General features: G+C 38.2%; 1 protein-coding gene across 5 annotated transcripts in view; it reads right to left on the reverse strand.

Annotated features, from left to right (window-relative positions):
- Positions 1-22035, reverse strand: part of LOC112982190 (NIPBL cohesin loading factor) — a 155914-nt gene extending 133879 nt beyond the window's left edge. Inside the window, exon 1 of one of the 5 annotated variants that reach the window (XM_064501884.1) lies at positions 21380-22035. The gene's annotated coding sequence lies outside the window, so the exon portion shown is untranslated. The remainder of the gene's footprint in view (positions 1-21379) is intronic. The other 4 variants (XM_064501886.1, XM_064501887.1, XM_064501888.1 and 1 more) reach the window with 4 other exon arrangements.
- Positions 22036-24013: the final 1978 nt, after the last annotated feature.

The raw sequence follows: 24013 nt of genomic DNA on the forward strand, positions 1-24013 counted from the left end.
GACTGACTGAAAACAACTCACAGCTGATATTTGAAATGTCTGTATATGTGTAGATAGTTAAGACATTATGTAACATTAGATGGCACTCATGAATATACAGCATACTTCGTTGAGTTTTCAAAACCATTAATCCTCACTGTGCACTGAAAATGGCTCTTTTTGTACAGGTTCCTATTTTAGATCTTATGAGCAAGCTCCTTTCCAACTTGAATCCTATTCAGCAACAACTTGAACTCCAATTCAAAGTATGCATGCATGCCTTCAAAGCAGTAAGAGCTGGGAAAACTTCAGGAGTATTTTGGCAAAGCCTCCAACACTGTCAGATAATCCTCTTCAGAAAGCTTAACAGCACAAAATGTTTCCAAGATGATTTATCATTCACAAACAACAGCACTAGTAAATACTAGAAAATAAACAGCACCTTCACGAAGAGGCAAGTAAAGCCTGGGTTTGCCTATCTTGGAAGCATCTGCGAGTCCAGCAGACTTGTTCACTGACCTGTCAAGGAGCAGAAGGGTTTTTTGGTTTTAAGGGGTGGTAAGCAGAGATGTGCGATCAATACAAGATGGGGTAGAAAAGAAGAGGCACTGGTAGGTAAACTGCAGGTAGCTCTTTTCAGCTTTTAGCAAAAAGGTCTTATGCCTGAATTCTGAGAAAAAAAGAGTAAGGCTTGTACAATTATACCATCCTTAACTCCCTCTCTCCCCTTTCCATCTTCTCAGAAATCCACATCACCAAATTAAATGTATGATCAAATTCACTAAGAACAAACATTTTCAAAGCTTACAACTTTTGATACTTCTTTTGTTGCTTCTCTTCCCTTCATTATAAAGGGATAATTCTGAACACTCTTCTGCAACATTTACAATCTGAAAGTTGTAATACTAAAAATACAGAACAAACTTCTCTGATTCTTATTGCTCAGAAAACATAAGAAAAAATAGCAGAGAAAAATATTGCACATGAAAATGCCACAATGTTTAAGATGCAAAATGCATTCAGTAACAGCAAAATACTGGAAAAAATTCTTAAAGTAAGGTTCTCCTAAATCAATCTTTTGTTCCTCTTATCTCTGCTACCCTTGCCTTTACAATCTTTTCAAACTGACTTCTACAAACATCTCTGCATGGCCAAGGAATTGGAGAAACAGTTCTCTTACACAGGCAAAACAGACATTTCAGTGACCTAAATGAGTTCAGGTTAATTAATACCTGAGCAGCTTTCATCCCGCACAGAAAGCTGAAGTATGCTTCTTCCATGGTACTAGAGTGAGCTTTACTGGTGGCCACTGGATTGGTGGCTACTTTTTTTTTTTTTTAAAGACCTCTATTTCCCCTAAGTTTTCCCTCTTCTTAATGGTACCACAGAATTATCTTGCATGCCTACATTAGTGCAAGTACAGTAATCACACCAAGCTGAGGCCAACAATTTTCTTTAGCTTTCCTCTCTACTCCTGTTGATTCATGGGGGGAACCCTAGGAGCAAAACACAGTGCCATCTCAACCAGGATAGTAAGAAAGACAAAACAAATGCAAATTTAAACATAACATAACAATGGTAGGAGAAAGGGAAAAATGTCAGAGAATTTATATAATGTGCTAACAAAGAAAAAAATGTATCAAAGGTTTTTTTTTATATTTGCACACTTTTTCCTAACAGAATTCTTCTCATTTATATTATTTGTCTGAAAGGTGTCAAAATCATAAGCCACATGAATCTCTAAGAATCACCAACTCAAAGTAAATCAGTTATTCCTAGATTTGCTACTCAACCTAAATAGTTAAGTGATTCCACTTTTAACAGACAACAGAGACAGCAAGCTGAATTAGGTGATCTCACCCTAATTTGAAGGATAACAGTCTGTCCACATCACTAAACTAAAAATTATCATATAATTAAACATCACCAGTAGTCTCTGCTCAAAATAGACTCATGTTCTGAATAACAACAGTACTGCAGCACAAAACTGACACGCACGGACAGAGTTACAAGGATACCTTTACAGAATGTATAATTCGAATAGTCTTATGTTAATTTAACATAGGTCTTTTGAGAAAGAAGACTGTATCAAATACTTAAAAAAAATGTAAATTAATTTTTGCTGTATTATTTTCATAATTACTTAAAGGACCTGCTTGGTAAGAAGCAACTTACAAAACAAAAAAGATTAATACCTGCAGTCAATTACACTTTCTGGACTCCTGTTGGTAGCATGGTACATTCAAAACAGTACCAGTTTTTCACTCTGCACAAGCAGTAAAAAGAAAATGAAACTTTCACTTCAGTAGGACCAATAAAGATACTTCAAATGTACCCAGGCACATATGGTACTTAGTTGCAGAATTATGTCTGCTTTACAAAACTGTGTTAGTCCAGCAAATGATTTAATCATAGGTTGTGTCAGTTTTTATACTATTCACAATCAGATACAGCTGCAGTAGCAACAAAGTTCAATAAGGAATAGATGCCACATGTTAGGTAATGCACAACACAAAGGAAACGCCCTTCTTATCCAAAAGCTTTTCATTAAAATATTTTTTCAGTTAATTCTTAAACTTACAACACTTGTGTGCGTGTTTAAGCTCTCTGAAAAGCAATTTCCTTGCCTAGGTCAGCTAAGAAAGATTTTCCTCACTTTTACTGGTTTCAATCCACATACTCAAACACCTGGTGCTTCTCAGTAATTATAAGCAAGCATTATAAGCAAGTCTTTGGTTGTAGAAACAGAGGGGATCTTTGAGACAGCCTAGATCAAGTACTACTGACAGTTTGGGAGATCAAGGTAAAATTTAAGTACTTTATGCATGAATTCAGTGAGACTCACTAGCAAATCCAAAGTTAAACTGAAATTAAATGGTTGTGGCAAAGCTCAACCAACAGATTTTAAAAACAAATTCTTTAAAAATTTTAGTTTGTATGGCATTTCCTAATAACAGTGTATTGCAATTCTAAAGGTTAACTTAAAAATATATTTTTTTTGCTATCTAATTGTCAATATTTCTTCTGACACAATGTGACTGAGGTCTCTTGAGCAGTAAGTGAAAAAAAGTATTTCCTTATAATTCAGTATCAGTCATCCAATTTCAAAAGTCATAAGGCAGAGGGTATATATGATAACTAAGGAGACAAAGGGCACAGAGATACCCTCTGCTGATGAGGGATTGGAAACTTTAAAAGTTGCAATGTTGGCGTGGGGCAGGGGGTGAGGTGGGTTGAATATCATCATCTTTACATCATTTTATCTTATTTTACACAGTTGTTCTTCAAAAACACACCTATCCTAATCAGGAACTTGAAAAGCTGGGAAATTATATTGCACATGTTACATGAAGCACAGAGATGAGTTTTATCTGATTACGGTTAATATTTAGGTCTAGATTTGTACCATCTCTCTCAGTGGTTTATTGCATTCAGTTGAATAGAAAAATCCTTATAGGAAAAAAAAACAGATGGCATTCCCCACACACAGACACGTCCTCCATAGTTTTAGAAAACAAGATCTAAAAGCAAATGACATCATGCTAAAAGAAATAAATATTCTGAAAGGCTATTTTTTAGAAATCACATGGGCTTTTTCTTGTTAGAGCCACAGCTCACTTGCCTGTCACAATCTTTTTCCTGATATTCACATCGTTTTCCAAATTACACATTTGTCAGGTCTTTTTGTATTATATAAAGACGCACACTTAGACAGATAACACAAGCAGGATTAATGCTGTCAAGTCCATCATGAATATTTCTGGCCAGTAACACATCCCCAGTAGTTAGTTTAGCCAAACTCCAGCTGTAGTTACATGAGTGACAGAATGAGCATTATCAAAATGATGCTTAAGAGAAGAAGCACTGTAAAATTAGAAAACATGAGAAGACTTCAAATTCCATGACTGTTTTTCTCAGTTAAATGCTTGTATATTACAACATATATGGTAATATGATTAAAAAAAAAACCAAACACCCTACATTTTCAACCTTAAACACCAAAAAAGGGAAGGGTGAAATGTACAATCCAGGTAACAGAATGGACTCTTCAGTCAATATATAAAAATTGCCTGTAGAAGCGCTATCACAAATTGTCCCCATTTTTCATGTACATTTTAAAGACTGTCCTTAACACAGACATAGATTAAACTGCAGTGTCAGGAGGAGTCTTATCACAAAAAGTAAGTAAAGCTTGAAGGAGAAGTTTCATTCATCAGTTTCTAAGTAAAAGCATTTTTTCCTTATTTTTCCAGTTCTAGAAGATCATGACCATGTGCATCAACCATTTCATACTATGACTCAAGGAGTTTGAATAAATTAGATTTATACAACTTTAACAACTTTCAAAATTTCTGTTCTACATATTGTGGAGAAATATTAGTATTCAGGTAAATAAACTGACTAAACAAAGCCACTATTCAATAATGGAGGTGGGGGTACTGATTAAGCATGATCACTGCTAAGAATAAACCCATGCATTCTGAAGAGAGATACTAACTTCATTTCATGTAATCCACAGAAGCTTATACTAATGATCCTTAGGCTCTCCAAGCACGATACTGCCAAACTTGCATAACAAAACCACCAATTTTTATACTAATAAGAAATTTGAAAATCTAGCTATAAAGCCATAGTTCACTGACTGACATAATACCCCTAGTTGGCATTGAAATAATCATTGCATGTACAGTGAGATTTTTTTAAGCTTAATTTAAGTTAGATGCAGCAGTCTTGTTAATAGGAACCTGCACAACCACGTGACCCCTGTCCTGTCCTATGAACCTGACAAAAAAAGCACACAGTAGGCAAGGTTATGGGTAAGGTGACAGGCGAATGAACTAGGCGTCTTAACCCTCTCAATCTTGTCCTTGATAAATCCACATCTGGTAAACCGTGGGCATTTGCTCAAGGAATATCCAAAAAAATCCACGTTAGCACCAAGACAACTGCAAAGTCGCAGCCATCTCCTGCAATTTTTTAGTATACCTACCTATTGAGCAAAACTTAAAATAATCCACAAGATCAAAGCTGTCTAAGGCTCTCTTAAAGGGACTGTGATAGGATCTAGAAAATAACAAGAAAAGCAAGAAACACATGTGGTTGATCTGTAAGAGATCTTACAGCTACTATCTTATACATGTATAAAAGATAAAACACTTGATAGCTAAAAGTTTAAGAATCTTACTCAGATTACATTACAACATATAAGGTCCTTCAAAATAAAGTATGGGGAAGAGACACTGGGGAAGGCCCACTTCCTTCACCATTAAAGCCTATAGAGAGAGGATTTATGCTGACAGCTCTCTCCCAGATACCTGTGCATTAAAGTCAATGAGAAATTTTTAATCGGAATTCTTCACTGAAAACTCATCTGTCAAAGTGGACATAACTTAGAAAATGCTTCCATTTAAACAGATTTCATTTTAAAACAATAAATCTAAGGTGCATTGGCTTTATACCACTAGAATATTTCTGAAACAAAACAGTTCTGTTTATGAACAAATTTTTAATTTAAGGTTTAGCCCCTGGGATATGATTTTTTTCCATAAATACCACTATGATGTTTTCAGGCATTGAGCTCAATATTTTGATTGACATAACTTTTCCAGAAATATGATGAGAGATGCCATACATTCCTTTGACTTTGCTTCGGAATAGACTATCATTGAAAACTGTATAACATACCATACAGACCAAAAGTTCACACTAGTTTTATGAGTTCAGCACATCATCCCTGCAACTAAATTCAAGCAACCAAACAAGCCAACAAATGTATATATACTATTCTGTATTTCCCAAAAAGCTCAAGAAGTGATAGGCACGGTGAAACAAAAGGACCCACGGAGAGTTATCTGTTCTGTTGTACTGAAACTTGTAAATTGTTCTAACCCTGTTAACATCCTCCAATCAGCCAAAATATTCCCCAAGGCTTATTTTAGTAAGACACTTCGAAAGTCAATGACGATATTGTATGCCTAAATCACTTATTAAAAAAAAATAATAATAAATCCACACAAACACTGCATTACTGTAAAAAAAGCAGGAAATTTTGGGGAGGAGGGGAACCAAAACATGCCTCCTCAAAAAAACCTTCAGAAATCAAATTTTCTCGTACAGCCCTTACCCAGCTCACCCAAGCCAAAATATGCTTCTTCATATTTTGCAAGGTAAGAAAGGGGCAAGTGGCTCTTCTATCTCATTTACCTCACATCATTGCACAGCTTTGATTTGCTAGACCATTTTAACACATGAACCAGAGAAAGCTGCATTCATAGTTCATCCAACCCACCTTTTCTGTCAATGCTCCAAAGCTAACCAGAATAAGAATTTTTTTTTTCCAGAGAGGTCCTTCATGATGCGTTTTCTTCACTGCCTAATTAGCAATTACACAGCCAAGTTAAAAATCTGTTTAAAGATTAAACTAAAAAAAAAGTAGAATATTAAAACTGACATCAAAGAAAAGCAGAAGTCTAAATTTCAGTGTAAAAGTGGCTTGTTTTGGTTTTGTTAAACCTGTTTCCAATTTCAGGCACTGAAGTATTCACATGGCCTTTCCAGAAAGCATATTCAAATTACACCACGTATGAAAGCTCTCTCTTATGAAAGCAAGAAGATAATGAAGTTGACAAAAAAAAAAACAGGGCAAAAAGATAAATGGCAAAAGAAGAAACGGTGCTTTAAAAAAATTATTTGTTCAAAGAAGTGACTAGTAAAATCTCAGAGAGGATAAATGCATTGCTAAAACGTCTCTATTCATTAATGAGAAATCTTACTTCATGCTTTATATCAGTAAGTCACACTTATGAATATTAAAATGTTGGTCATCAGTTAATTACTGAAATATCAAAAACTAACTGCACCACAATCACAAAATGAGCCTACTATACCTTCACATTCATGAAATTCTAGATTTCTGTGGGTTGCAGACATCATTTTATTGATTAAATAAAACTGAAGTGCATTGTTTAAATGTATCTCTAAATTCTAAGATGCTATGCTAATATAAAACAGAAAGAGTCTTAGGCCAGGGACGCAGTTCCAAGACACAAACTGAACTGCCAAGCTGACTAAGATATAGGCAGATGGAGAAGGCCAAAGAACTGCTCCACGAAGGTTATTTCAGTCCTCACTGGATCAAGCCAAGACAATCCACACCAAATCCTTCTATCCCTGCCTGTATCCAACCCACAGATGCTCTGTTCATCTTCCATATACTTTATTCTTCAAGCACTCCCTTCCAAATGATGACTATCTTCTACATGCTCCTTTTCTTAACAATCTAAAATTCACAACTGTGGAAGAAAAGGCTTATTATAGCCCTTAACCTCTTTGGGGATTTAAAAGCAAGCTTTTTACTACAGAATTCAGAAAGAACCATTATCCTGGCTATGGCTAAGGCAAAGGTGAAACATGGTCCATACGCTACAGATGCATGAAGAACAGTCACAATTGACCATGCAGGTGGATCAAATCAGTAAATAAATTTAAGACTAGATTATTCAATCACACTTATTTTTTTTGGTAGAATTTACACACTTCTATGCCAAGTACTTCATTTTTGCAATGTGTGTTTGCAACAAAGTGTCTCTTTTTTCTATGAAGGAGATAGACTTTAAAGTTATATTCCAAGCTTTCAATAGTTTTGCATATATTGAAAAAATATTTCAAAAAACACTGAAATGGGATTATCATCACTACATCTTTCAATTTTTAAAAGTTAAACACTTGAAAAATATCCTAAAAATAAGTATTATGTATTTCAGACCATCCAGTTATGAGAAAAATACAATCACAGTCTTCTGACTACCATAATTCACTGAAGAATGAAAATGCATATGTGCAGGGAAAGATGTAAAGCACAGCACTGGTGTATATGTGGCAGTACTTGTAAAAGAAAGCTAAAGACCTCTGCAATCTTCTCCAAGATGCAGGTGATATACATCCACCTTTTAGAGAGGTAGCTCAATTTTTCTAGTGTGAGACATTAACATTACTTCACAAGAATCACAGGCTCATTTTGGAGAAGTTTCTCAGTTCCGTGCAGCTTTGCTATTGTAGAAGGTATAGAATCAATTTGCTTTTCTTCCAAACTGGAAATTACTTTAGCATGAAGGCGACCCAGAGGCTACACATCTTTATCAGAATATTCTGGCAATGCAAAAGTATTAAAAATGAAGCATGATACCCTTCTACTTCTACTCATATGTCATTTAAACTGAGACCAGAAGCAGGTGAAATGGATCAGGCCTCAACTGCTTTAAACTTGCATCAAGACTGACATAATATGCTCAAGTAGCAAAAAGGAGTGGCTGGTCCTTAGTTTTTTGTCTTTCCTTTTTACATCAGATGCCAAGGTACCTATACGCTATCCTTTGCCAGCCATTCATCCAGGCTAACAGACTACTGAGCTCCTGTCCTATTTTCTAGTAGTCTAATATCTAACCTACCGCCAACCTGTGGTGAAACATATGACTGTGAGGAGAGCTGCTAAGTAGCGGCAACAAGGAAAGATCTGTTCCTGTGGCAACACAGGGAGATGGTACTGTTTACCCCCTCAGCAAAGAAATTTACACTCTTCACATTAAACTCACAGGACATGATCCAGGGACACATCTTGATTCATAATCCTTTTTGCGCTTCAACAGTTGCCATGGGAGACCATAAAATTAGAGCCTGCAGAACCACAAGTGGCCTTCCCAGGCCACATGCTTGACATTATTGTCTGCATGCTTTGGCATACATGACAATATTTAGATCTGACACACAAAATTATACTAATAGTACTAACTTGCTATCTCACCTTGTCCAATATTAATTTACATATGTATTTTCCAGGTTTGTATTACAAAGGACTTGAGCTCCCCACACTGCTAATTGTTCCTGACATTTACTCACAGCAAAAAACTTCTTTTAAATCTTCTATGACATTGGCTGTCTTTTAGGTAGCTTTTACTCCTCAAAGATTTTAAGGCAGGTTTTGAAACATGATGCTGTCCTTTTTAGTGAACAAGTAACTGTGTTATTACCCAATCATATATGAGTCTTTTTCAGAAGCGATCATAGAAATTCTTTCGAGTTGTCTGAAACTAATTATTTGACACCTATATTAATGTACCACTGTTATGTTAGTAAGCTACATGACTGTTGAATTCATTAAACTATGTTCAGAATTTGGAAAATTATTCCAAAGAAATCCCAGAGAGTGAGAACCTACCACTACATCTTAGTGATTAACAATTCAGGCCACAACGTAACCCAAAGGAAAAAAAGATATCAAACATCATAATTTATGAAAATCATAGAATACTTAACAATTATTATGACAAAATTCAAATTAGCCACAAGAACAATACTATATAACAATGACAGAAATGTTAAAGTTACTATTGGTCTTCATGGGGTAAATCTAATCTATAAAATGATTATATATTTAAAGTGAAACAAAAACACTTCTTAAATAATCTTGTGTGTGCCAGTTTAAAACCACTCAGGTCAGTGACTAAATATTTTACTGTATTTGAATACATAGGGACTCCTCTATTTAAAGCCAAACTGAGAATTCTAACTTATTTCAGCAAAGTTTGTTGATATATATCAGTTTCAAACAGCTACACCTGTGTAAACCCATTGAAGGCAATGCATGGGCACAACTATCATTTTAAAGTGTTATTTGACACACAACCCCATTAATGAACCTGTATCCAACTTGATTTACAGAATCTGTTCATTGTACTCATGCACAGGATAACTAAACAGAATTACTTCCATCAAAGTCAATGCCATTTTACTAATGAAAGCTCTAACTTCTGTACAGCATCATCAAACATGTTAAATTTGCTATTTCTGTAAGGTCACTTTTAAAACTAAAGTACATCTATTTTCTAATTTGTTTGTTTTTCATTATTAAGAAATAAAATAGTAAAATAAGCATTACATTTCTTCAGCTTCATGATCAAAAAACAGATGAGAACTTTTTGTATTTCCTTGAAATAGTTATCTGCAGGTACCTGTAACAAGCTTTTTCAGCCAGTTAGAAAACATCAAAAATTAGCATATTTTATAATGAAATATTTCATCCATTTACTATCCTTCCCAAAATATTTGTTCAATTTTACATCCATATCAGTAATTAGATGCAGGCAGGAAACCTTCACAGATTCTCAACCACACTCGGGCAAGTGATTAGCCCAAACTGTCAAGTTATCGTGCATCAGCTGACTTGCAATAATTGTGCATATGCACTTAGCCCATGAAAAATGCAAACTAATTCAACCTTCCTTAGCCAGCAATGAAACAGGGTTAAATTAAATCGAGTTATGTGCAATTGCTACAGGCTACATATACACAATTGAACATTCACTGTAGCTGAGCATGCAATAACTTCAAATTAGTAGGACATAACAAGTTATGTTGAATCCTCAGAAGTCCATCTACAGAGCTTCTTGTAAGACTTCATTGGCTAATTATTTCTCAATATGTGGTTAACAATTTGCTTAATCCCGTGACATCATATGTCTAGTTTGAGCCTAGAAAAAAAATATTTATGTCAGGAATAAACACAAATGTTTACAGGAAAAAAGAGAACTCCTATCTTGAAGTGCACTAATTCAATACAATTATTTAACATGACACTAAATTAAATAAGTTGCTTTCATTATTCTTCCTGCAAGGTGTAGGCTAAGATTACAGTATGATATGAAAACTGAGAACATTTATCTTGCAGTATTATGATGGCTTGTTCACATAATGATATTTAGAGAATTACAGACAAAACAGTTTTTAAACCGTACTAAATTTTTACTGCAATTCCTCAAATATTTTAATGACATTTTCCATAGTAAAAATAAAGGATCTATTTCTGTAAATAACATGACTAAACTTTACATCATTCCAGAACCAGAGGGAATTCCTCCAGTGAGTAAATATGCAGAGCCATAACTCTAAAATAATCTTTTACAATAGTGATCCTAGAGCGCAGTGTGTTCCTACAACTCTCCATCTAAGCCACTATACACCTAAATTATCACCAGTACAGTTCACCTACAGCTTTGCTTCAATACACGCCAGAACTGCCACTATTTTAGCAGAATTAAGCAGCCCAGCATCCGTTTTACACCTAGGCCAGAGCAAGATCCTCAAAGCAGGAAAGTCCAGCCACATGTTCTGGCTGGAGTTTGAACAAGTTTAACACACAGAACTGAGTATTTTGCATTGCATGCTAGCCATAGCCTCCAATCCTTTACTCAAAATCTCAGCAGAAGGATAGCGGAAGAGCACTTGCTCGAAATACCAGAAACCCAGAATCTACATCCTCCTCCAGTAGCAAGAGGTTCAAATATGTAATTTTCATCACCCATTAGCATAGAGCCTTCAACCAGCTCTGAGATTTTATGGGGTAATAAGCATTCCCTTCTCCTCTTGTTGAAGAAGTACTACATCACAGTGCAAAGAAAATTAATCACAACATGGAAAGAACCTGAGAGAGGGAACATGATTATCAAATAAATTGATTTAAACTCTGTTTTAGGAGGTAGAAATCTCTTCAGCATTTCCTATTGACTAACCTATATAGATCCACTGCTCACTCAGCACCACAGGATTTATGAATTCTATCCTGCATGCTCCCGCATCTCAAACCTGTGGTTGACACTCAGGCGCTAAGCTGTTCTACAGTAATATCACAACAACCAAGTCCCTTTTTGATCTCTCTCCAGTTCCTTTTTATGATGCAGAAATCAAGACTACAACAATTTTACTTACTACATTATGGCAGTTGGTTTACAAGGCAATACTTAAAAAGACAGTATATTAAATGCATTTCTATATGTTAAAATTTACATTGTTAAAAATGCTGTTAAAAAAAAAACACAACTGAAGAACAGTCAGCACAAAAAAGTCAAAAGCCTTCACATCAACAAATATTCAAACATGATTTTTTCTGCCTATCAACTCAAAAGCTTTCTAAATTTCTACCATGAAATCCCACAACCCCAACTGAAAGAACATATTTACAAAGTCAGTCAAAAGTTAATAAATGCCCCTTATGCTCAAGTATTCTGACAGAGTCTTTGATTATATAGTCATGTAACAGTTCCCTCCCACTCCCGGGCCCAATCTTCCAGGATAGATCTGCTCTGGAAATGAATCAGAAGCTATTCATAAGGCCATAAGGTCTGCTGTATGCATGACTCCAACATCAGGTAAAAATGAAAGAGAAGCATGAAGGGAAAGAGGCTGGACACTGGATAGCCTGAAACAGAAAAACACCACTCCTGGAAATCTGATATTCCTATTACAAATGGTAAATATTTCTGTGTTCATTGTTTTCTACACGCTCCCAAGCCCAATTTGATGAAGCACTGATTAGTCATATTTTTAACCCAAATTAATAAAATCTTTTCTAATATTATGACACATGTTATGATACCAATAAATACATAAATCAAAAAAAATTAATTTAAAAGTCCTACAGTTGCTCAGGTTGGACTTCCAAAGTTAGAAAGAAAATGACTAACTTTTGCATCTCAGTTACCAACATGCACCATTACATACTCTCCTCAAAAAAATTTGTAACAAAATTACTAGTACTCATGAAGCACACCAGTATTACAATGCATGCCACAGAAAAGCCCATGAGAAAATTAAGAACTCTGTCTCTGGAGTAGGGTTTAATGATATGAAGTGATTAAGACAAAGGACTACATATTGAACACCAAAGAGATATCAAACTATTGAATCATAAAAGACAGGACCGGAAATGATCTCTAGAGCCTATCCCCTTCCCCAAGGCATGATCAACAATATCTAAAGCCAATCCCAGAAGACACTAATCTAACCTGTTTTAAAAAAAAACAACACTCTATTAAGGAGATCACATTCATTCCATACAGTCAGTGAAACAGGGATACTTAAAAAAAAAAAAAAAAAAAAAAAAAAAAAAAAAAAGTGATAACAGACTTAAAGACTACCACAATGCATTTACAGAGATACCAAATACAGTCTACACAGATAATCTGAATTACAGAATTCCCTACTGTTTGCTCTTTTAAGCAGTACTCCACAGTTATGAGCTTTTTTTAGTATATGATTTCCTCAGTTAAAAAAAAAAAGACAATTCAAAAAAAAAAATCCTGCATGTGAAATAATGCTTCTTTTGCCCAGCCAATCCCTGCTTTGTACTCTTGGCTTCTCAGGCAATTTGTTTCTCTTCCCTACTCTGACCTCTCAGTACATACTTCCCACCCATTCCCATTCCTAAACCGTCTCCCTTGACTATGCATCCAGTCTCAGGGTACCCTTCTGTCTCACTATTTTACAGCTCTTCCTGTATCTTTTCCGAGGACACTCTTGTATCCCCAAACCAGCTCCTTTATCCAGTCTTGCCAGTTCAGTCGTCACTTCCTTAGAAGCTCCAGAGCTCCCACCCTCCTCCCAGCACTGGCCCTTCAAGCTCCCACTCCCTCCCCATCTACATAAATTTGGTTCCAGTCCACTGCTTCTCTTCTCCACACGTTCACCCTTTCAAACACACCCGCAAACTCAGCTCTTGTCTTCTCCACATTCAAATGGATCAGCACTGTGGATCAACAGTGACTAGAGACCAGAAAACCAAGAATCTGCACTGCATCTCACTGCTTAGAACTGTACTACAACAGAAGTCCTGCTGAGTATACAAGAAGTTCTCTACCTTAATGCCTAAAATATGAGAAGTCAGCTAATTTTACAAGCGCTAATAACTTGCCCAAATTTTGGACAGATTTTCAAAGAGCAACAAAACACACATCTCTGACACAAAAGTTGCCTCACCATCCAGTTTCAAGTTCCTAGTCCAAAGAATGGGGATGTTAGAATTACCTGAAGAAAAGATCAGAAATTATTTTTAAACATTTTTCTCCAGCCTGACCCTTAGGAGCCAGCAGACAATTTTGGCTTTAAACTTCATTAAAAAGAGACAGTCAGCAAAGAGCATGGAAACCTTCTGCACAAATGACTGAAGTTTAACAAGTTACAGGCATGTAAAATCAGTGTCTTTTAACATGAAGTGTAAGGAAACTTAGAGGAGTCACCAACAGTCCCACCTATACAAAGTAATCACAGCAACATACATTCTTAAAGTTGACTGCAACTGTGTTAAGCAATGTTTCAATACTCCTAACTGCAAAATTTTAGTAGTATACACTGAAGTTTTCTGTTACATGTTTTGCCTCAACACGAGTTTTTTTAAAAACTGCCAGAAATAACCAGTCATCACTGAGCATGGTATTTGTTTCCCAACATGATATTATATATTATAATTACCTGTTCAAAATTTGTTTCCCAATTTTAATAACAATAATAATTAAAAAAAAAGCCATGCAAACCTAGTATCCCCTGCAGTGAAAAGCAATCACATCTGCCTACTTTGAACCAGGAGTTTAACCAACGTTTAACAAACAAATCATTTTAAGAACAGGCAGATTTTAACTTTCCTTTCAAAAAAATACAAATTAAAATGATTTTAAATCTGCATCTACTGTTTTTTACAAGTTCTCACCACAGCTCTGTTAGAGTCTTATCAAAATTTCCCCAGCTTTCAGACTGCAAAAAATATATTCCACCTTATTTTTCCACAGGTGCTAAGGTAGTTGCAATACACAGCATCAGAAGTGAGCTAATTATTTTTTAAATCACTGATATCCAGAAAGCATATTAAAAGAAAAAGAGAAAATAACAAGTGTGAATGGAAGATAACATGCAGGACAGTGAGACATTCTCTTTTAAAACTTAAGACTTTAAAACAGAATTTCAGAGACAAAAATATTCATGACCTCATCCTTTCCGGGTATCTGGTCAACAAAGAATAATAGCCTATAACTGACCCTAAACTGTTCTGCTACCTCAAATAGGAGAGACTGTTAGCTCAAACAAAAGAGAGGGGTCACAGTTTCAAAGAATCCTACACTGTCATAGACCCATGTTTACATTTAAGAAGCCCAATAAAATCACCTTGGAAAATAAAGATAAGAGAAAGAAGATTAAAACTATAAAGCCAAGCATTAAAGTATTTAAGAAATGTCAGAATTAAAGTTGCTTACACCTGTAATTCAGTCCTTTGTGCATTATGATAGTCTTTCATTAAATGATCATTTGGGTTTTTTTGTTATCCACAGGATCCCTGCTTTATACATGGCACATGACAGATGGTGGTCATGAAACGAATCAGGGTTACATAGTAAAAGGAGCTGCTGTCTGTGAGATGTTACACTTTTTTTTTTTTTTACTGAAGAACTTGAATAACACTCAGTTAATAAATACAATTGATTTAAAAAAGAATTTCCCATCCAAGAGATCTTCTTGCTGGAAACTGCCAGTTTGTCAAAACCAAATCTCATTAAAAAAAAAAAAAAAAACAAACAACCCCCCCCAGCATATTCCCACAAAAAATTTCCAACGAGAAAAAAAAAAAAAGAACCTTAGAAATACACATTCTGTCTGTTCCAAAATATATCCACAGCCTCTGGGAGGCAGGCAGCAACCCAATGATTAGAACATACAAAGTCATATGGGGGAGAAAAGCTCAGGAACTTCTCTGCCTGATACAGATTAGGAATTTGTACCTGGGCTTCCTACATCCCAAAGACAATGTCCTGGCCAGGAATGCACTCGCTTTACCTAAGAACACTCTTCTTTTCCTACCAGAGCTATATAATTTAGTATAAATATTAATGGGACCACAGACCAACATCGCAATGAAATGACCTGACCACCAGGCTGCAGAGGATGCCATTTAACCAATTTACATGAACTGTAACAATTGCAGTTTAAGAGGTAGAGACTTATCCAGAATAGCCAATAATCAGTGCTTAGGATGTTCTCCAGGAGTAGTGGCTCCTGTTGGACACTAATAAGAGTAGCATTTTAAATCTCCAATATTGCAGGCAAGCCATTTAATTACTTGCTGGTTTGGAGTTATCATCTAATTGCTGTCTGTTCTTCATGATCTTTCTAATAAACTTTTAAAACATTTTGGGTTCTTCACAGTATGGACAGAGAATTCTTTTTAGTTTTTCAGGGCAGGAAATCTATTTTTGGCCAGCTCTTGGCATGCTCAGGATAGTAGAAACTGAAAAGATACTTAACGCCATCAATGAAAACTCTCTATATTTCTTAGGTACCCAGCATGAGAAAAAATGAGCCTGATATGTTGACATGCAAGGCAATCACAAATAAAGTCAAAGAGAACAATGTTATGGACTTACTAAATGCTCTAAAATAGCCCTAAAAATCTCAAGAATAAAGTAAGCCAAATTAGCCACTGGAGATTTATAAGCACTTTTTGAAACTCAGTATTTTGACTCAGTTTCAGCCTTCCATCTGTAAAATGGAAATAATATTTCACAGATGTGCTAGAAAAACAATGTTCTCTAACGTTTGTTAAGTACAGATAAACCAAAAATTTCAGTATTCATTCAAAAATTGGATGGTATACAGCAGGTAATAAGACAGCAGGCTGCACACTGAGTGACAAAGAAAAACACATATATAAACTAGGTTATAACAGTATTACTAGTCAGCTGGCATTTCCCATGCACTGCATGAAGCATTGAATTGGGGACATGAGGATAAAGGGGAATACAATAACGTAGTCAAATGTCCAGCATATATAGAAGGGGGCTGCATTACGTTTGTTTCTGCAATATTAGTCTGCTGTTTCCTTATCTGAGTCTCTGACTTTGCAGTCTGGTGCTTTTTAACACTGTTCCAGTAAAATGCATTGCATGTCCACACATACACGCTGCTGCAAAAACTCAAAGTGTTTCATATCAAACCTTAGCAATGTTTTGAAAAAAACTAGAATATCTACCTGTATAAAGCATTTTAAGACCTCCAGTTGAAAAAACACTTGGAACTGATACAAATACTAACAGCACTAAAAATAAGTTCATCTAGAATTTTTTCTAAGACTAAGAGACTTTCACATGAAAAATACCTTTCAATATTTATGCTTTTTTTTCCCCAAAGTTATTTGTGTAAACTAAGTAGTCACCTACAAGTACAGGATCAACAACTGCATTTAATTTGCCTGAAACTCCTTTTAGTTTCTACAAATAGCTGGGCCAAGATCCTTTCCCCCCTCCCTTTTGCTAGAGGGATTTTCCATAGTGAGCAGTGGGGACAGGAAGTAAGACACAAATCACAGGTCCTGCACAATCTCCTCAAACACAATTTCCTCACTCCTGGTGCAGCAGATTTCAATATAAAGCCCTTTTCCACCACATACTTTGGGGCTTACGATCACCTACTAAGAAGTATGCTTGTAACGCTAAATAGAATAATAGCACAAATATAAATGAACAATATTAACAAGTTTTTAGAATACAAGCCCTTAATAATTGTAATTTGAAAAGGACTTCCTTTTTTTGATTATTAAAAAGGATCATTATCATACAGGGTTATTACCAATAATATGCAGGCATCACCAATTTCAAGCATTCCCCTGTAGGTAGCTCCATGCAACTGAGTGCTCATTACTGCTGGTCATTCAAAATCAGACACTAACCTGAACTGCACTATTTCTAATAAAGGCATATGAAAAGCAAGAGTGAAAATAAGCAGTATAATACTGAAATAGTCAATTCTTTCAGATGTTAAATATTTCTAGTAACATATTTTGTGAAAGAAAACAGCTATTCTAACACTGGATGATCCATCTCACGCCACCTGGACACCAAACTCTGAAGTTATCACAACTCATATTTTTCTAATTAAGTATGCCCGTAATTGCTGTCAAAACGTCCACACATTGATAAATATTATATACTCCTCCAGGATAATTTCTAGAAAGCAAATTTAGCTGTAGTTCTGAATTGAAAGACTTTTTTCCCTAGTTCTAGATACTCAGACTCTGAAGTAAAATTTCTCCTTCTAGTTACTAACAAGTATGCACTAACTTTATTTTTGTGTATGATTTATGAAGTAAATGCTAATATAAATTTAATATCATGACTTTGTAACTCTGTAACATAATAGACACATAAAGGTACCACATTTGCGGCTGAACACACAGAAAAACTGCAATATGAAATTGTTCTATCAAGCCCTGGCTCAAATCAATTCACACTTTCACTATTTTTCACCTAGCATACTTCAAAATATAGCCTATTTATATTATAGAGGAATACCTACATGACACCTTTAGGATTAAAGCTGCATTATTTCAACTATCATACAAACACAACAAAAAAAATGGTTCTAACCCGAAGAAATTACTATCTATTGCCTTAATTCTGCAACAGGACTCATATGAACATTGTGTCCATAGAGTCCCAAACACGTAATGAGGTTGCACAGAGAGAGGTACATGTACCCTTATGTAGAAGAGGGATCTGCAAATATTTTTAGTGGAGTAATTTTGCTTCTCTGATCCTGTGTTTCCCCTAGTTGTAAAAATATTTAAAATTTAAACATTTCAAATGTAACACAAAACATTTTATTTTAGTGGTATGCTTGTACCTATCCTTACTAAAATATATATATATATATATATAATTAGCTTTAAAAGATAGCAAAAGGTTTCAGAGAAAGAGTTTTTGTGGGAATAACTTCAGGTAAAACATGTAAGGAATTGAGAGGAGAAAAAAAGGGAAAAAAATACTGTACACAGGAAACAAATGGCAAAACATACAAGATAGTCAAAAGTACAAAATAAAAGATAACACAAAAATATTTTCCTTTTCTCTTCCAGTTAAAATAACTGTTACAACCAATGCCTCAAGTATAACTAATTTCAAATGTTTATAACGTGACTGAAATAACTACATCCTTCTTGAGCAGCTAGCTGTTGGGACAAACAGAGGACCAGCATAAACTCTAACACTAAGGAAAAAAAGAAGCATGAAAAGTGAAATACCCCTGCTTCCCCCCCAACACACACACTTAAATGTGCTGTAAATGCAGTCTAAAACAAAAATAATTCATCTTACAAACATTTCTATATTAAATATTTCTGTATCCTAAATATATTTTTCTGCATTAAAAAAATTTACAACTACAGAAACTGTGATAATCCAGCTAATTTAGGATTAACCACATATGGCTCAGAAGAACAAAAACAAAAAAACCCCACAAATCACAAATAGCCAGCATCTTAAATTTCCCTCTATAAATATGCTTTTTTTCATACGAGAAAAGTACATGCTTTCTGATAAAGGGAGAGGCGGAAAAAAAAAAGCTGTAAACACAACGCTGGAGAGATAAACTTGACAGGAACTACATAACTACAGTAGCCCATTTCCTGCTCATATCTAGCATATTTAAAGTAAAGCACCTTTAAATGAAAAATAAGTTAGAGAAGTTGACTACTGCTAGCTTAACAAACCCATTTTTGTTACAGCAAGAGTTATTTTAAACAAACGACAAAAGAAGCGCTGGAGCTAATGTCGCTTCCTGATGATGAAAACTACCCAAGTACTACAACTACTTCTGCACAGTCCTTTCTTTCCTGTAAACTAGAGTTACACTCGGCCCCTACGCATGCTGCGGACCAGAAAAGAAAACAGCAGTTCAGCTACAGAGAGAGATAGGGACAGTTCGAGACAGCTAGTGGCTCCCTCTGCAATTCATAAAGTTTAAAAATAAAAAGCTGCTTTTTCAAAGTGTAAATGGTTCCTCTCCACGCACGTAGGCCTGAGGCCCTGTTGCAAACAGTGTCTAACAGGACCAGGCAGCACAAAGACAGGAATGGGAGATTAGTGGGAGGGAGGGAGGCCGGGATTGGGGCTCAGCAGGATCTTCAGGCTTTTTAAAATTCAAACTGCTCCCTGACCAATACAAATCACGGACACGCTACTGACTACTACACGGATTTACAGCATTAAAAACACGCCTTCTACGTGACAGCTATATTAACTTCACCCTTTTAAACATGTATCAGGGCACTCAGAGGCAAGATAGCACGGTTTGTAGGACTCTAAACACAGTACACCAGAAAGTTACTTTATTAGACACATTAACCACTTAATGTTACAACAGACCTGCCTGAACAACTAAAAAACCTACTTAAAAATAGATAAATTATGCAATGGTGATACTTGTTTGCCATTTACAAATTCCCTTCCTAGAAGAAGGATGAAACTTCGTATCACAAAATTTCACTCATAATGTAATTTTAGTAGGAATATTTTTATTAATTCACAGAGTGTTTGTTTTAAACCCACCTCGAATTTTTAATAACATTCTCAACTCTGCCACTCAGTAAATCTGAGATTTACTTTACTGTAAATTAGCCACCATTTACTTATGAAGACCTGACACTTAAACAACAGTCATTTACAAAACACATTTGACCTGTTAAAATGACACCTAATTACATATTCAAACATCATGGACACAAACAGCCAATAACAACCTCAGGATCTCAAAGTGATATGGCCTGACAAGAAGGATGACACTTTTTAAACATTCCTCACTTTTCACTTAATTAAATTTATGTTTGATCCTCAAGTACTTAGGGTGAGATCTCATCTTCACCTTGGCCCCTGAAATGTCATAAACATATCAGTTCACATACGACCCCTTTCCCATTTTCTGTTTGTTAGAAAGCATAAAAGAGTATTTCTTCTAAATTTTCTATGTTTTCGTGCAATGTGCACATCACATAAACACGGAGATCGTGCTGAATACCTGACACAATACGCTCGCCTATCTGTATTTCCTGGGTCTGCAGGTGTCCGTGTTGTGTCAATCACCCCACAAGGGCTAGTTTTATGCTATAAATATACTAAGTGATTAACACGCTAATCAATCGCTGTATTATTTGGAGATTAAACCCCTGCACATTACAAATCCATGTGCATTAACTTTTGAACGTTCAGAGCGGAGTTTGTCGGGAGGAGGAAATAATAGCGAGGCTCACACAATTTCATCGCCGGGTATTTACATTGTCTCTCTCTCCCTGCCCCTCCGCTCACTCCTTCCCCCGTCCGGAGGACTGTCTGCGCTGGGACCTCCCTTCCTCGCCCTGGCGAAGTTGTAAATATGGCAAAGGATCGGGGCACATTCGCGGCTAATTGCATTGTTTCCTCCTCCTCCTGCTCCTCTCCGGGCCGAGGCCTGTCACCGAGCAGCCGCTTCGCCTTTCTAATCCCCGAGCTGGAGTAAAGGCGCTGGCCGGCGGGCCTGCGCTCTCCGCCGGGCCTGGGCCTCCCGGCAGCCCGGCAGGAACCAATCTCCGCCGCCAAGCCCGAGGCAGCAGGAAGGGGGGCCGCGAAATAAACACCTCCGGTTGCCACTTACTCCCCTCTACCCCGGATAACAGCTAATCCCCTCCGCTCCCGGCAGCGCTGGGCCGCCCGGGCTGGGAGGCCCGGCCCGCTGCTGGAGAGGGCAGGGAGGGGAAGGGGAGACAAGGAGGGGGGATTACCTGAGCAAATCGGCGTCTGAATCCAACGAGAATCCGGGAGAGGGGGAGAGAAATCCGCCCCCCTCCCTCCTCAGAGGAGCCGCCGCCGCTGCTGGGCCGCCGCCGCCGCCGCCGCGGAGCAGGAGGAGGAGGGGAGATAATATAACAACAATAATCCGGGCCGGGAGGGGGGCTGGCTCCTCTTCCGTCTCCTCCTCAGTGCAGCGAACATGTAGAGCCGGGGGGCGAGCGGCCGAGACGAATCCCTTCCCCCCGAGCCCGCTTCACAACATCAACACGGGCCGCGCCGCGCCGCGCCGGGCCGAACCGGTTCCGCGGCGCACGGCGAGCCGCGGGGGAGCAGGGGGGTGGCCGGGGGCAGCGCTGCCGGGGGGCCGCCGCCGCCGCCGCTCCCTGCGTGCGCGCGAGTGCGGCGGGGCGGGGGAGGGGGCAGCCTGGGCACGGTGAGTCGGTACCGAGCGGGGGGGTGGGTAGGGGGAAGAGGAGGAGGAGACGAGGGAAGGATCCTGTGTGTGTCTCTCTCGCTCCCTCTCAGAACAAAATGCCGACCGGAAGTGCAGCTGCAGGAATGACTCCCTCCACCGGGAGGGGGACTCCCGCCAAACACCAACAGCCTCCCCCTTCCCTCCGCTGCCGCCTCCTCGCTCGCTCAAACCAGCGCCGCTTCCGCCGCCGCTGCGCCGCTCCGTCGCTCCGTGCCGCGCCTCGCCTCGCCGCTCCCCGCCCAGCGCCGCCGCAGCTGGAGCGGCTCCCTCTGCCTCGCCTCGCCTCGGCCGGGCTGGCGGCAGGCGCAGCCGCCGCCGCTCCGCCGCCGCGCGGCTCCCCGGCCCCTTCCCCACCCCTGCGGCTGCCGCCTGAGTTTCTCTTTCTTTTCTTCCCCCTCCCGACGAGACCGAAGCTCGCGCTCGGGCCTGCGCGGAGACGGACGCAGCCTGCGACTTGCGAAGATGGGACCGTTGGGGAGAGGAGGAGGAGGAGGAGGAGGAGGAAGGGGGGGGGGGGAAACCAACAAAAAAACAGTTTGGCGTTGTCGGGTTCCCGCTCCGCCTGACGACGGTGGGGGACTGCAAAACGCCGCCTGGCAGCGGGCAGGCTTAAAGAGGCGCCCTAAAATGAACCGTCAGAGGAGGCGGCCCCCCGCCGCAGCGGTGAGAGGTGGCAGGCCTCGGGACGCCTCCCGGAGCGTTATTTTCTTGTCGCTCATGTCCGTCTCCGCGTGTTGTCAGAGGCTGCGCCGCAGGAGCGGGAAGGGCCGGCGCTGGAAGCCCCGCGGGGCCGGCGGTGCGCGGGCGGCGGCCGCCGCTGGGGCGAGCGCGGGGAAGGCGCCGCCGCTCAGGTGGAGGGTCCTGCGCTGGAGGCTGCTGCTGCCCCTACCCCAACCACCAGGTTTCCTAGGGATATCTGAATCGTGGTTTGTGAAGCAGTGTATGGAGAAGGGGACTGTCCTACTCTGAAAGAGCCTCTGCTTGTTTTTTTGCTTTTTGTTTTTTGGGTTTTTTTCCCTTCTGTATGGGTCAAACTGTGAGTAATCATAGCACAGGATAACAGCGAAGAAACGCTCCTATCTGACGAATTCACCGTGTCTTTCCATACTCACTTGTGTCGTCTTGCTCCTCGGGACTTGGACAAAAATCCTTTGATTTCAGTGGGAACCTCGCTTATCTGCGGACTTCGAGATTTGACCGTGCAGTTGGAGGCAGCTAGCTGTGAATACTCTGTAAGATACAAACACACCCTTTCAGCTCTGGATGGATATAATTCGCACAAAGGGACAATGTCTTGCACTAATGCACCTGAATCTTTCCAAGTCCTTATGATGTCCTGAATATAGCTGTGTGTCTTTAACAACAGATTTAAAATGCCTCTCTCAAGCTTAAAAAAAACTATTAAATTCATAATGTTGGATGAATCAAAGTTCATTTTACAAGTGGGCTTTTGTTTGAAAGTACAGAAACGAAGATGGCTATTGGAGAATACGGTAATTGGGTACTGGAAATACTAATATCTAATGCTCATGTAAATTTAATGTAAGTAAACTGTGCTCTGAAAGAAATGTAGGATTGGGACCTTTTTATATTAACTTGGTTCAAAAGTATGTAATACAATTGTTTATGCATTTACAACTTCAAATTATCCATTTAAAATAAAGGGAAATAATTGGTGTATTAAATGAAGCATTTTCCTAAGTCTTTGCGCTTAATTTAATACACTGCAACTCCATAAGACTATGAGAGGAATATTTATCTTTTTATGAGGAGAATATTCATCTTGTAATGAAACTAACATTTCTACATGTGTAGAGTTTGCACACACACGTATGCGGACATACACACCTGTGAATTTAAAGGAAAATATGACTGTAAAATGACAAATTTGGTGAGGAACATTACTTCAATCTATTTCTAACTTATTATTACTAATTTATGTTGATGGAGTCTTTATGTGACTATAGTAACTTACTTATATAATATTTTTTTTAATGTTGGTGATTTAGTGTGGTTAAAATTAAATACAACAACTTTATTTTTCAAGTGCTAGATGTCTTCCATATCAAATATGGTTAGACAGTACAAACATCATGGTAAGACACAACACCTATTTGACTATTCAATTTTAGTCAGAATTTTCCATTAA

The sequence above is a fragment of the Dromaius novaehollandiae genome, chromosome Z (assembly GCF_036370855.1).
Source record: "Dromaius novaehollandiae isolate bDroNov1 chromosome Z, bDroNov1.hap1, whole genome shotgun sequence".
NCBI lineage: Eukaryota > Metazoa > Chordata > Aves > Casuariiformes > Dromaiidae > Dromaius > Dromaius novaehollandiae.